A 16,738-nucleotide genomic window follows, 5' to 3' on the forward strand; every position below is an offset into this window, starting at 1 on the left:
TACTTGAACTGACTTGTTTGTAATCTCTATGAGAATTAGGTTTTTGTTGTGTTACCGACCTAATTGATTTGTTTATAAGGTCGATGAGTTGTTTAGTTTTAGAGTTGGCAAATTTTTAGTTGAGTGTGTGGTTGCCGAATTGGATGATGTATCTACAGTTTGAGTAAAGGTAGATAGGAGCATGAAAAGGATCTGAACAAGCAAGTGTAGTGCTATTCAAACAGATCAACAAACCTGTGTTGTTTTCTAACAATTACAACATATTGAAATCCCCTAACTGGGTAAGCTCTAACAAGATTGGTGTTACTCAAATCCTCTAACCAGGTGGTCCATTAGCTTGGATTTCAAATCCTCTACCGAGGATACTCCTCACAGGGTATTGCGTCTAACAACGCGTTATAGTCAATCCCTTAATCGGGTGGTCCCTAACAGGATCTGTTCTTAACAAGACTTTTTGTAAAGCTTTAACAGGCTTGGCTCCTAACAGGGCAAACTTCAGAAGAGTTCAGATAGTTATCTTGTGAGTCTCATCTCACCGTGGTTCTTCCCATTTGGGTTTCCATGTCAAAAATATTGTGTCAAGTGGTGAATGTTTTATTATGGTTGATTTGCTTAACTACTTAATCCACTTTGATAAGTCATGATAACCGACAACAATATGAAATGAAGTTTTAATTATGTTAGTAAAAGTATTTGGATGTTTATGAGTTTCAATTTGTTTATTATTAATCTGTTGTAACAAACAACCGGTTTAACTTGACAGTTTAATCTTGACAGTGATATTGCATTGATAGTTCTAAGTTTACTTTGAGAAGTTGATTTTCAGATTGGTGAAGTATTGTCAGTTTTTCTATCTACTGATTCACCCCCCCTCTCAGTAGTTGACTGGATCTTGGTTCTTTCATCATATCATCACACCTACAACCCCCACTTTTTATTTTTTTAATCTCGTGGTTCAATTTGAGGGTTAGCATTGGCAGGCTTGTATCTAGCATTATTTTGAATTATTAATAGTAACAATGGTGGGGAAACTAGGAAGCAGTAGTTCAACAAGAAGCCAAGTGAAAAAAAAAACCTAACTGAACTAGTAAAAATACCAAGTTTAATTGATGAATACCATGATATTTATGACTCTGCTATCCATAGTGAAAAGTGTATCATAGAAATTAGATATGCATTGTCTAATAAGGCGACAGATCCAAGCAGGGCAAAATTTATTGTTTTCAACACAATGTTAAAACAAAGATTAAATAAAATCACATCGTGGGTTGTTGGATTTGGAAGCATGGTGTTACCTGAAGTATTCCCTTGCCCTGAATTTGCCACGATCTGCGCTGAAAATTATGATGAAGATAAAAAAGAAATTGTCAATAAAAATACAAAAGAGGAAATTCTATCCATAAACGAGGGAGAATTTGCTTGTTTGTTGAACCTAGTGTTTGAAGCACAAAACTCAAACGTCCACATTGACCTAGGAAAGCTGGAAGATAATTATGAGAGTCTCGATCCAAGTCATAGAGATTCATTTATCAGAGCTCTAATAATGTGTGGTGCTCTGTTGGATCAAAATCATAAGCCTCCTTATGATTGTAATATTTTTGTTCCATGGGTTCGAGATACTATTTCCTTGCTGACATTTTTCCTGGGATTGGAAAATGATAGGGAAGTGTGTGCTAGCCTTCTTGAAATGATTTTTAATATCCATTGTGTAAGTCAACCTATAAGATATAATTTTTTTGAGCACGTTGTTCAATCCATGCAAAAACAATTACTAATGATAAAAAAAGGTTCCTGTAAGACATTTAGGTTCTCATCCTGCTTGTGCTATCTTCTTCTATCCAAGTGTCATGCAATATTCGAGACCAACAATGTTCACATTGTGAACTATAAGATTGATGAGAAGACTCAGAACAAAACAAAGTGTCCAATATATGAATGGACACCACAGATTAGGATGCATGATAACAGAAAGAACTACAACCATTTTGTAGACTTCTTTTTGGCACCAATGTATAACAAAATTACAAGCACTCCAATGCCTAGATTTCCTGTGTCTTGTAGAGATTGCATTCAACTCGGAAGGCAAATACAATTGGCTGATTGGTTCTTCATGGAAGAATACATTGTGTTAAGGTTTTACAGATCAACAATAAAACCCTATAGACTTCCAATACATGTGACATAAAGGGTATTTACATTGGAATATGTACATTAGTTGGAGAGCACAAATTGACACTTTCATGGTCAACAAAAGAAGATCATATTTACTTCCTTTCCTTTCTCATGTGGAGGGTTCACATTTATGATCGAAGAAAAGCATTCAATGCGGCACATGATTTTTTGACAGTTTTTAGCTTTGGTGATGAGGGTCTTTGGCAGTATGATCCAATCTGTGTAGTTCAAGAAAGGCTTAAGAAAAGTGGGAACTCTTCAGCGTTATGTCAACATGAAAGTAAACCATTGCTAGAAAAGCTTAGTAACATAGACTCCTGGGATGAGGTGAAAAAAGAGATGGAGAAAATTGCTGCTGACAATAACATTTCAATAGAAGAATTGTCATCACAAATTATGGCATTGCACACATAAAGGACAACAAAGGAGAGCATACAAAATAGGAGGTCCTACAATTTCTACCAAAATTTTGCTAATCCATCTAACAAACCTATTCCCAAAATAATTCTGCAAGAATGTAAAGACAATTGTTGGACTCAAACCAAAATAAATGATTTTTGGACTATGAGGAAGAATATCGATGAACCAAAGACCAATGCAAAATTTGAGTCCATTGACGAGGATGCAGAGTTTAGAAAATTGTGGAATATGGAGCATCCCACAAAAACATATGACATGAGTGATGATGAAAATGAGTATGAGGTTGAGGCCACTCCAACAACTACTATAGTCCCTAAAATATTAGGTGGAGTCAATGAGTCCATGAAAGAAAAATATAGAAAAGGGGCAAACATTGTGGAAAAAATGGGTTTTGAAGGCGGTGGTCTAGGTCCCAGAGAAAAAGGCATTTGATTTCCACTTAAGGTACAACTTCCATCAGATTCAAAATCAAAAGCTCCCGTTAAACCAGTCATTGGACTTGATTCATCAGATTCATCATGAAAAGGTACTACTCATACCCTTAGGGTCCACTTGCATTTGTTATAGGCTCAAATCCACAACCACCACCACATCATGGTATTCCCATTGGTGGTGAATCAAGTGCCACTGCCACTGGTGGGGAATATGGGGATAGTATTCCTATTAGTGTTTAGTCAAGTGCCACTGCGATTGGTGGGGTTGGCATGGGTACTACTACTGATACTAGTTGTCTTGGTGTTGGACAAGTGCAACAACAAAATATCTCTTAGAAGAGGCCACTAGTGGTAGATACTCATACTATTCAGAATCCTATATCAAGTGCCACTGCCACTACAAAACTATTATTTGCAGCTTCAGAACAGACCCCTCAAAAGACTATAAAACCTACACATGCAAGTGATAGTGGGACAGGATTAGGAATGGTTGTTGGTACTCCTCGTAATGCATTAGTTAAAACCATAGGAATAGGTGGAACTAGAGCCTTTTCTATTTCACCTTTCAAACATTCAATTGCTTTAGCAGCCCAAATTTTCAATTTCATGATTACTATAAAAAAATTGAACACACAACAAATGCAAATAAAGAAAAAAAGAGAGCATTGCAGAGGGTTGCCCTGACTGAAGTTTTAGACGAACAACCTACAAGAAATAGGGTATTTCGAACATATGGCCCACACAAAGATATGATGGAGTTCATGGTTGCTATGACCTCAAATAAAGATAAAAATCCACCACACAGTCAGATAGATCCCTTTGAATTTCAAGTTAGCACCCTCTAGATGGATTTTTCCAAAGTACAAAATGTGGACAAAATTCGTGTGTCAAAAAGGACTAACAATCTGGTCTACACTTCACTAGTAAAGGTGGAGAGAGAAAAAAATAAATTGGAGAAACAAATAGAAAAGTCAGGTAGAACTGACAAACAAAAAATCAAAGAGAAAGCCATAGATAACAAGTGCAATGATTTACAGAAAAGGATAAAAAATTTGAGCTCTACAGTAGAAATTGCAGAGCAGGAAAAGATGGAGGTAGAATTGAAGGAATTGAGTGAAAAATTGGCTAAAAGTAGTAAAAAAAATGATGATGAAAGAGCCAGTTTTAAAAAATTATACAAAAGTTATGAGTCTGCTGCTGCCGAAATAAGAAAAATATAGGATCGATTGGATCATGAGAAGGAAAAAGAAAAATATTTGGAAGAGGAAGTAGAGGAAGAAATAAAAAAAAATGCACAAATGAGAGAAGACTTGCACAATGCAAATGATAAAATTAAAACTTCAAAGGATAGATTGAAAGATAATATGAAAAATACAACAAAGTATATACAAGAAAACATTTGGGGGCAAATAATTCAGAGGAGTGACAAGTTGTGTGAGTGTTTTGAACTGAATGAAAGTTTGAGATTAATTTATGAAAATCAAATGGCACATTGAGAAGAGCATACATTTTTATTCAAAAGAGGATATGACAAAACATATTTTGCAAGTAGTCTACAGTACCAGTGATAGCTATTTGACATCCAAGGGAATTAACAGTCACATTGATTCCACAGTTAAGACATCATCTATCCTTCAAAAATGCCAGAAACTAAGGCGAACATAATAAGTTATGGATAAATGTGGCAAAAAGATATTGAAGCTGCAAGAAAAGACAACTACTTTGATTAAACTTGGTTTGCCTAAGATCGTTGACCAATCAAATAAATTTATTGGAAAAGAAGCTCACAAAAAAAGAATGGAGATAAAATTGAAGTTTGATTTAGACTTGCTTCCTAAGAACACAACTCCCCAAAGCTTTCTAAATTTCATCAAACCATTTACAACTCTGAATGCGTATTGGGTGAAACAGTGATGTCAAGTCACTCTTCTAAATATGGATTGTTGACGAAGTTATAGTTGACTTTCCATAGTTTAAAGAATATTGACCTTCCATTAGACGAAGAGTGGAGCACCCTACACAAACTGGCACAGAAATCTCAAGAATCATAGTATGTATTGCACAGTTTTATGCTTTTACTCTTAATTTCAAGGTTTTATATTTTTTCTGTTTGGAAATTGGCATCGCTTGAAATAACTCTATTTTATGAACAGGAAAAACCAACACTCACTATTGCTAATCCAGCCTATGAATCTATGATGCATAGTGCAAACCTTCAGCCTATAAATTTGTATTCTCAAATTCTCCCAAGTTTTAACATTTTTGCATTTCTCTATTTTTGATTACTAGGTTTTGGACACTGCTATTATCTATATTTAATTTGTCATGGCTTGAATTAATATTTAATTTTGAACTCTATTTTTTGAACATGAGACATGTAGCAGTTGTTAAATTGCTAAATTGTTAATCCAGCCCATGATAGCCATGTAAATTTGTGCTGAGTTTGTGATACTGATGGAAATCGGGATGATATATTCAATGTTCAATACCTTAGTAATTAATTTTGATGTTGAGTCTTCACATGTTACAAATCGACCTGAAGCTGTTGTTGCTCCCTTGTTTCTATAAAAGGGAATTCAGGATCATTTGCAAAGGGTTCTGAGACATTGTATTGACTTTTGCATGGAGAATCACACAGAGTGGTGTATTGAATGAATTGTATCATATGGATATATTTTGTATCAATAAACATATTATGGTCTTTTAGTATGCTATTTTAAATCTAGAAATAGAAAGTTGAAAAATACAATTACAAATCAATATTAAATTCTAATTACAAAAATTTGACAGACTCATAAAATATCATCAAGTTATCAACCATAATAATATGCTTTTGTAATATGAATGATGAGATAAAGTAATAAGATTAATAAATACCAATCTCTTACAGTTGCCATTCATCCTCATCAAATTCAGATCTTTCTTGATTCTTGTCTTTGTTTTCTTCACTTTGAGTCTACATACCTTTGTTGAACCGCATCTCAATGCTACCAGTAGGTCTGGAACATGAGTCAATAGTCTCACTGGCACTTTGGTTTGAAGTGTTGTCCAAACCTCTTCTTTCACATTTGGACCTCCAGATTTTCAGTGCCCTATTGTAAGAAAAATGGTGGACATCATACCTAGATGTATAGAGCCTCAAGAAATTTTCCAAATATTTGTCCAGTTTGTTTCTTAGCTTTGATTTTAGGAACCCCAAAGCATTGAAAACTCTCTCATCTTCCATCGAACCTAATATCATGGTAAGACATAAATAAGAAAGCTTCAAATATTCTAGTATTGAATCACGCAACGCTATGTTCTCAGCTATATATTTCCAAAGCCTTGTTACTGATCCCTCTTCATGGGGGTTCCCCATTCTACCATATTGTTCCCTCATAGTGTGTGCAAAACAAAATGATTTCTCTCTAAGAAAAGTTTCATCTAATATTCCATTTATAGTTACTCCATTCAATTCTCTGGATATGCAAAATTGTTTTGTCAAAGTCAATAGCTTACTTCGAAAATCAGTTGCACTGTTGAGGCTCCAATATTGAGGAAACACAATAGACATGGCTTCGAGTAGGTTGTTAGGAGGGAATCTACTTCTAATTTGTGAGGAAAGATCATAGGCAATTTTTTTCATAGAAGTAGTTATAGACTCAACAATCTTGTAAAAATCTTCCCTTGTAACTCTTGCTAGTTGCTTCCTAGGGCACTTTCCTAGTTCCTCAGGGTTGATCGTTGCATATAAGTGCATTGGTATCTCAACTCCTCATATATTGGCACATACCTCTCCGTTTGCACCAATTTGTAAAACGTTATCAAGATTGTCCAAATCTGTGAGTGTCCTTCACTTAACAAATTTTTCATCAGATAGTGTTGGTTGATTTCGATAGAGATTGTCGAGGGCCATGCATGTCAACTTACGTAGCGTAGCATATTTTGTAATATATAGAGCTCTTTTTTGGGCAGCCTTCATAATATTCCTCATTTCTTCTAGCATGGGCAAAAGAGCTGCTAAAGTTAAGAGTGTCTCTAGATTACTTAACCTCTGAAGAAGGTCAAGAAATTTCAGTTGCTTTGATTCGTCGCGAGTTGTATGAAATAGTCCAATCAAGGATGGATATTTTGAAAAAAATCGATGCGCTGGACCATCCAAAGAGATCCATCTAGTATCATTATCCTTGAGAAGCTTGTTCCCATCAGTTATTCCATTAGTAAATTGTTGAAATTCCATAAATTGCTTGGGACTTCGACAGAAGTGTGAGTAGAGCTCTCTGATTAAAATTTCATTTTTTTTTACTAAAGCATACTTGCTCACAATTCCAAAAGCTAGATTCACTCTATGAGACATGCAATAATTTGAAGTAATGTAGATGCAAAAGAAGTTTCAATCTTTGTACAAAGACCGTTCATGTGACCTTGCATTACTGAAGCTCCATCTGCTCCAACACACACCAATTTTTTGGCAACCGTCATGTCATCCATACCTCCATATTAAATTAAACATCTCTTTACTAGTTGAAATAAATTTTCCGCTGTTGCACTATCCTGCATTTTAGCAACATATAGTAGATGAGGTTGACGGGCATGATTCTGAACAGTAAAACATGCATGCATACCCATGAAGTATTGTCTATTGCCATAACTTCGTCTAAAGAAAATGCAATAAAGTTTGACTCTCTTATTATACAAAACATAGAGAATATGCTCAAAAAGAGAGAGCTCAATATTCACAAAAATATGTAATGTGATTCTTACAATGAAAAGAAAGAACTCAACCTTTAATAGGTCAAGAAACCCTAAAAAGGGAAAACCTAGGTTTGCACATAATAATTAATTAAAACAATTAATTATATGCACCTAAAGTTAGCTTAAGTGTAAAAGAGATAAAGGGAACTTAAATAATTAAACAAAGAATGTTTAATTAATCAAGTAAATACCCGAATACTCTAACACCCCCCCTTAAGCTAGACATAGGGAGAAGCTAAAACCTAGAACAGTTACTGAAAGCAATAAAGATGGGTCCCGACAACAAGGCCTGATCAGGTACCCAAATATAATGAAATCTCTATGAACCGGAGAAATAGAGAAAACCACATGGGAACAAAACTCTACTCCAAAAAGAGATGGAAAAGAATACCACTAAAGCATGAAGACCCTACAAACTCTGTCGAAGAATAACTGCTGATCTGAAGAACATCCACTGAACTAGAACATGACTAGGTAGAGAAGACTGTAATCTGCATGAGTGCCCTCAAATGACACTACTTGAATCAGGAGGCAAACAAGACAAAACAACTAAAATCAAAAATATAGATGGCATGAGAAACCAAAGCCTGAAGAGCTGATCAATTGAACCACGGAAGCATTAGAACCAACAGGATAAACCTCCCCATAATGCGGAAGGGGGAGAGGGACAGGAACACTAAAAAGGACAGCCAAAAACAACTGCATGATGAAGAAACAAGAACATCAAAGGTGCTGAGACACATCATCATGAGGCGAATGTTGTGGAAGGAACACTCACTTGACAAATGAAGATGGCAAACAAAGGCAAACATCAACCCCCTCATGGCACTTGATCAACACTGCATGTACAACAAGACACAAGATATGCAAGATTCCAAGTAAACAATGCATGATGGCACTTTATCTTAGTGTGTTTGCATAATTACAAGCTACAATGATAAGAAGACTGGAAATAGAAACGAGAATCAAAACAGAGACACCCTACTCAGAAAAGAGATCCCAGGACCTGAAACAACCACGATATCCACCAGAGTGCTGAAAAGAAAAAAAATGAATAAAATATGCATGGAGCAGAATATGGAAATAAAACTCATTTTCCTGGAAAGTACACAGCACAAGCTTTCCAAAAATATAAAGTTTTTGAAAAACGGAGTTCGAATGCTCATTCTACGTCTCCTGGAGTGCAAAAAAGAGACCTCACTTTGACTGTAAAAAAAATACAGTCAAATAGAAAAATTGGAAAAAATTACCAACACCATGAGGTCGGCCTCAGAACCAGCTTTCTGACGCCTATTCATTCTCCAAAATCCGACTCCGTATGCCCAAGATAGGGCCAAAAAACCAAACCCCCCCTTGAAAAAGCCAAAAAAGGGGGTCTGGTGGCCAATGGGTGGTCTGGTGGCTAGGGAGCGGAGCTCCGATGGCGCACCGGTGGTGGCCAGGTGGTGGGGCGGCGACCGGGTGGCAGACCGGAAAAAGAAAATGCCCAGGGAGCGGAGCGAAGGGCGGCCAGAAGCGGCAGTGGGGGCCAGGGAGGAGGCGGGCCGGGTAGCCGGCAACACAAGGAGGCGATGGCCGGGCGGCGGGAAGGCCAGGGAGCTGGGTGCCTGGCGGTGCAGCAGGGCTAGGCTGGGCGGCGACAATGGAGCCAGGCGGAGCGACGGGGCTAGGCTGGGCGGCACGCGGGGGACCGAGATCTGCATGGCTAGCGGCAGCCGGAGACCGGGAGCTGCATGGTCGGTGGGGGCCGCAGGGGCCGGACTGACAAGTCTGACAGGCTTGTTAGTCCGGTACCCTGTGGTACCCACAAAAAATGTGCCCCAAAATTTATTTTTTTCTTAAAAAGAAACAAACCTCCCTTTTTTTTTTCTCTTTTTTGAAAGAATTTTTTTAAAAACAAATTTCGGCCTGCATGCCGTAAAAAGGCAAATTTTTATTTTTTTTTGAATTTTTTCTCGATCTGCGTTCCAAGGCCGTACGACTTGGATCTGAAAAAAAAATGCTCCCAGAGGCTCAGGAACCAAAATAGGTCAAATTTTATATGACCATAGGGGTTTTCGGGCCCTTTGAGCACGATGGTGAGGTCTGTTTAGGCCCAAAGTGCTCAGAAAAAAAGCTCAAACCCTAGGTACATAAAAAATTCTTGAAACCCCAGATCTGCTTCCAAAGCAAAAATTCTCAAAACAAGAACAGGTAACTGCAGATTTGAAGCTCTGATACCATATAGGAGTTGAGAAAATACAACACCACAGGAGCCTGAAGATCTTCTGCAAGCCGAATAACCTGTTACAAGGAGAAGCAATGAAGCAAAATCTGAAGAACATACAAAACACAGAGAATATGCTCAAAAAGAGAGAGCTCATTATTCACAAAAATATGTAATGTGATTCTTACACTGAAAAGAAAGAACTCAACCTTTAATAGGTCAAGAAACCCTAAAAAGGGAAAACCTAGGTTTGCACATAATAATTAATTAAAACAATTAATTATATGCACCTAAAGTTAGTTTAAGTGTAAAAGAGATAAAGGGAACTTAAATAATTAAACAAAGAATGTTTAATTAATCAAGTAAATACCCGAATACTCTAACACTTATTTTTTCCTTTACGTCTTCTTTTTCAACCTCAACAAGACAACTTGCATATTCCCATCCACTATTTACTGACTAGTGACTATTAGGATAGTTAGGAACTTTCAAAAAGTTTAATAAACCACTAATTGTTGGAAAATCTGTCATAGCACACCCTTTGCTCAAAATATAAAAAACAATACTTAATTGAACAACTTTTCCCAGTTGTTCTATTTGTATTGCTTTTCCAAAACTAGCTTCAATAGAACCTTTAACTTCAACAAGCTTCATCTGTATTTTATCATGAAAATAATACTCTTCGGCATTCCTCGCATGCTTACATTCCTCCTTTGTTTTCCATCTTATCACTGATTTTTCAACTCCGTCTATCATTTGTTTTTCATAAACTTTACCCATATGCTTTTCTATGGTGTCAAATTTTAGCTGCAACCTAATTTCCTTGTTATGTTTCCAAGTACAAATCTTACACTTGCATTCTATTGGAGGCTCGCCTTCAATTGGATTCTCCACTGGTTCAATGAATGGATAATTTGATGCCCAATTAATTTGAAAATTCCTCACAGACATATCCCACTCCCGATCCTATTTTGATTTTGGTTGATCCTTTTTTGATCTGGCTTTTCTTTTCCCCTTCCGTTCATTATCATCTATGGCAGTATCACCCAAGTCGATTATATCATTATGGCTAACTTGGGTATCTACCAAATAATCTTCTTCAAAATCATCCTGACCTGAGATATCGTGTTCGCCGCCGTCTTCAACATGCGGTGTAGGTTGTGAATTTTGTACTTGTACTTGTGATGATGTACCTTCCTAATTTTCACCACAATCTTTTCCAAAGCCAAAGTATGAAGACAACGTTCTGCATTTTGTTGGCCTCACATGACCTTCCCCACATTCAGGTTTCCTACCCTTCTTTCTGTTCGACATCTCCAATGAAATAAAGGCTAAAAAAAATAAAATCAATTAGTTGAAGAAGCAATAATAAAATATAAAGTATAATATATGTTTCATTGGCCCTACGACCTACAATCTAGATGTCCAAGGTCTAAATCTCCTGGCTAACCACTTGGCACTGACGGGTCCCCATTGAATAAGAATGAACTCAACAGTCCAAACAGATATAGATAAATTCAGAATAATATTATAACACTTCAAAAATATGATCGCTCACCTTTAGGTCACTAGCAGTCGCTAATGCAGTCAACAACAATGATTTTCCTTGGTCTGGAACTTCGCTATTGATTTGAATTCAGAGCTTAGAACCCACCAGATTGTGTAGAGATAGATTTGATCTTTGAATGTATTTATACCAATCCTTATATGGCGAATTCCATGGGAATTTTATATGGTATACAAATATTTGGCGAATCTCACTTAATTATAACACAACTTATGTAATTTTTGAGGCAATTATGGATCATCCAAATAATTGGCAAATACAATATAGTTGGTGAAAATTGGGGTGACTGGAGACACGCGTCGACAAAATATCGAGCGAATTGGGTCCTCCTGGCTAACAAATCTTCATATGCCTAGAGGTGAATTATGGTCGTCTATTAAGGCAACCTCAGAGAGTGTAGGCAAAAAAATTAAATTTACCGTGCGTCCACCATATATTGTACTAACGAAATCCTCGCATAGAAATATTTAATTACATAAAACATATGGCGATCGAGATGAGAAATTGACAGAAATTGATAATGTTCTAGCGACATGGCCATCCCCAGTTGGTACAAAATATTCGCCATTTCCCAGGTCGCCGACGTGAAAAATTTGCCATTGGCGAATATTCGCCACTAAAGTAGTCTCTATTGCATGGTGGCTACAATGTCCAATAGGTTGTTGAAAATATAGGGCTTGTAGGCTATCATTGTATTGTATTAGGTTTGTGAGTAGTTGCTTCTAAGATGCTTGCAGTAATACGTTCTTGGTGAATAACTTACCCTACACATAAGATACACATAAGAACAGTGATTTTCCCACATATATCATGGTTGTAATATAGGAATTATTGCTGAATCATTCTTGACACTGTTGTTCCATTGAGCATAAATTTATTATTTATAACAGTGAACTCATCAATTCTCTACTATGAATGATGAGTTTAATCTTGGTTGAGCTACCATGTCAAGAATGATCCAACAATAATTAAAACACAAAAAAGCAACATGTTGGGCTCAACCTTTGTGGGAGCTTCATTTTACTCCACATGTTGTGACAATAACATTGAATGAAAACTAACGATACAATTTCACCTGTATCTACACAAGGAAAAAAATAATGTTAGATGAAAATGATGAAGCTTAAAGGCTTCCACTGATGATCTTATTACAGTATTATGACATTTTTCTACATTTTTCCTTCTCTTTGATTTCTGTATAACTGTTCGATGCACTACTAGACTAGATTATACATTTGTTGATGTATATGATGTGTATAGTGATCTTGAGCTCTAACGTCTTTCTCGCATTCACTTGCAGGTATTCAGAGACAATAGAGAAACACTCAAGAGAATTTAGCCAGATATAACAAGCAACCTTTGATATTCGTCATTCTAGGCATCGACGGATCCCTATCCATTTCCTATTCTTTTTTCCTTTCTTGTTCATCAAATGTATAGTTATTTTTCATAGAGCATAGAATGAGTTAATCCCACGACTTGTTTGGGAAACTATACAATTGTAATCACTTGATCAATTTTAATTTATAGGCAAAGTTTTTTATGAAATTTGTTCCGTTTTACAAACTTGCATAATAATCTGCAATTCATCTAATAAAATATATTCACAAGAACAAACAAATGCCAAAATAAAATGTATACCTTTTTCTATTTTCTTTGCAATAACAACTCAGCTCTACCTGATTGAGCTGGAAGTAAAATCAGGTAGCAAGACTAATTCTATATAAAAACCAAGTCTTTCTATCATGTTTAAGATGAAGGAAAATATATTAAGGACATTATATGACATGTCATTACTAGGGTACCCTAGATATTCAAAGGAATCTAAGGTATCAAAACAACTTCCTACACTAATATTGAGAAGAGAGTAATGCAATATGGGTTAATAATCCTCTTAAATTGATATGTAATAAGTGTAGAAGTATAGCTTGAATCCGTTCATATCATGATAATCTCATACAAATATTATTTTATAATTTTGTAGTATGATGATTTTTTCATTTTGTTGTTATGGGTCCAACCAACATTTGATGTTGAGTGGCTTATTGAAAGATATATCTACTTGGTAAGATAATTATTTCATCAAATAAATTTTTCTACTCATTACATTAGGAATGCGACCATGAGGTAATAATGAATGATTTTTTTTTATATAAATATATAAACTATGAATAACATATTATGGGAAAAATACTATGAAATGGATTAGACACACATCTAAAGAAACTATCCACACATGGGTTAATGTTGTAGGGATTTTGTACAATATTAGAAAGAATGATATCCTCATCTTGAGTTTCTACATGACTTCTTCCTATATTCATCAATTTTTAGATCAAATACCAATCATTAACCTCAAGTTCCAACCACATAGGCTGTTCTTGATCCAAGGAGGGTTGATTTAGTGAATAAAACTAGTTTTCTCGTGATATTATATAATAAATGATCATCTTCACTAATTTACAGCCAATGCATGCATCAATTATAGAAAAAACATCATCCTTATAGAATAAGCAGGTACCCTCTTGGGTTGGCCTTTAGTTGTAGGGCCATGAAGTTAGCTGGATAGTCCTATGAATCAAGTGTGATAACCAAATCTTTGATTAATCCATCTAGTTTAATTGTTGATTGATTTTCTATTTGCAACAACATGGGAGTAGGTTAAATATTGATAAGTTGTAGGGATTGCATGGCTTCCTTAGTCATAATTTTAATGGTTATGAATAGGTCAATTCAAGTGTTTTGTATTAGAGTTCTATTAATGTGGATATCTATATTAAGATTACATAGGTTGACATATTTAAGAATGATAAAATTCCTAAGAATAATATCTACAAGCTATCTAATGGCTAGGACATTTTGTGGGTACTCTAAATTCCCCTAGTTTCTTAAGGAAAAACTCTTTGACTATCTTAATATAGATGAGGATATCCTTGATTGCAAAAAATAAGAAAAATTTGACACAATTTTTTTACTTAACCTACAAAATTAAACTTAGTTTTAAATTATTAGTTTTATGTAATCCACCTATTTATAAATGGAGGGTTATGGCATATACTTTTAGTTATTGATGATTTTGGTGACTAATTGAATTGTTGTAGATTAACCTTAGTTATTAGAGTCTCCATTGGAAGCTTTATAATTTATTAGGGTGGTAGGAGTGGAAAGTACCTTGCTTGAGTGAAGTTGCGCATCACCCACCTCAATCTCATAGGTTGGATATTGAAGTATTTTGTTATTCTATATTGCTTAAACAAACTTATCATTATGATTAGATGTAACTTGAGTAGGTATTTGTGTAGCTCTAGGTGGATTAGGAGTACAACAATGTTTGACATGATAGTTTGTTGTTGTGGAGGTTGTAGCTCGTATTATAATATAGTATGAGAGAAACCATAATTGGTTCCCCCTTCATTGTTATTGTATCATATATTAAATGCTTATTCACACTGCTAATTATGGACTTAATATTGGTATGGTTGTTGTTTCTATCCTCCTTTTTTGGATGTCTAGTTTGGTGGCATTAGATTTTGATAGGCTTAAGGTGGCACATAGTTCAAATGTGAGTTATACTAGTTTCTAGTTATTACAACAGATTTAAAAGTAAAGAATTGAATGATAAGGGGTCCTAAAAGTAAAGAACTGAATGATAAGGGATATTAAGGAATACCTTGTCTTAGTGACCATTGTCTCCTTTGTGCTATCAAGAAAACTTTATCATTCTAATATTCTACCACCTTGAAATAGACTAGATCTCTTTCTTACATCTTTTGCAGTGTTGTATACCCATTCGTACTTACAATCAATAATATTTCTCTGGTAATGAGGATTATTCTCATCTTATGTTGCTTCTAATTTTCTTTTTCTTTTTTTCAAGTGTGTGTAGTGCAATTAGTTGAGTCACCATTTGATTGATGTTATCTTGTTTCCTATCATTGAGGAGGTTGCAAAGTTTGACTTAAAACTCTTACAATAATCTTTGTGGAGGATAAATATTTGTGGAACTACGAGTCTTGTTCATAACATACCTTAAGTTATTCCTACAAATGGTACAAATGTCATCAAGTGGCACCTAAGAGATGTCCCATTTGCCATTTAAGTCTAGAGAATCATTGCATTCCTTGTCAAGTCCTCTCAAGAATATAGGATTAAGTGAGTTAGGGGATAACCCATTATATTAGATTTATGCAAACGTAATAGAAACCTCTCCACATAATCCTTTAAGGGTTCATCCTCCTTTTGCATCATGTGTAATATTTCATTCATTCTCATATCCTTGCTTCTACAATTATTGTAATATTTTAGAAAGAATTTCTCTTTCATGGTTTTCCAATTCACTATAATGTCTTTTACTGTTCTTTAAGGCAACATTCTTAAGATTAGGTAGGAATAGTTTTATATGATATGCATTTATGTTATATTCATATCTTCTTTAGAGACACAACAATCAAATACCTAAGTGTCCGTGTCCTCTAAATTATTAGGCCATAAAATATTTGTAAGATAGAGAGTGAAATGTTTTTCATTACAATGAAGAACTCAAAGGTAGAAGGCCCAATAAGATTATTTTCTTCTTTGTCAACCATTGTGGGTTGAACTAAAACAAACCTTAGATCTTTTATTGTTGCATGTTTTGGTTATAATAGATGATTTGATAAAGGTTCTCCAAACAAAACTGTAGATAATTAAGTTGTGTGATAGTGGGATTTATAAAATAACTTGTGGTGGTGTGCACTTGAATCTTGGTTGAAGAAAACTTCTGGGGAGATTTGTGGGAACTTTTTCTCCAGAGTGACAAGTTCACTACCCTACACGTTATTCTTTACTTGTGAATTTTTTTCTACAACTTCCTCTATTACGTTAGATGCTTCTCATTAGGTAGCTATTTTTGGACTATCTTTATCTTTTGGAAGGAATCTTCCTATTTTGTCTCTTCTTCGTGCTACATGCAATGCATCAAAGATGAAAGGTCTTGCTTTCTTGGATAAAGTTAGTGGATTTTTTGGTGTTGTTTTTCTCTATTAACTAATTGTATGTTGCAAACGATAAAATTTAATTTATAGAAAGTACTATAAAACATATTTAAAAACCTAGAAATTCTAAATATTAACATCACTCCTAGGAATGGAGGCAATAATGATGAGCACAATCAATTCCAACTAAACCTAGTGCAACTAAGTCTCACACATGGCTTGATGAATACAC

Source organism: Cryptomeria japonica, chromosome 1 (genome assembly GCF_030272615.1).
Source record: "Cryptomeria japonica chromosome 1, Sugi_1.0, whole genome shotgun sequence".
In the NCBI taxonomy this organism is placed as follows: Eukaryota; Viridiplantae; Streptophyta; class Pinopsida; order Cupressales; family Cupressaceae; genus Cryptomeria; species Cryptomeria japonica.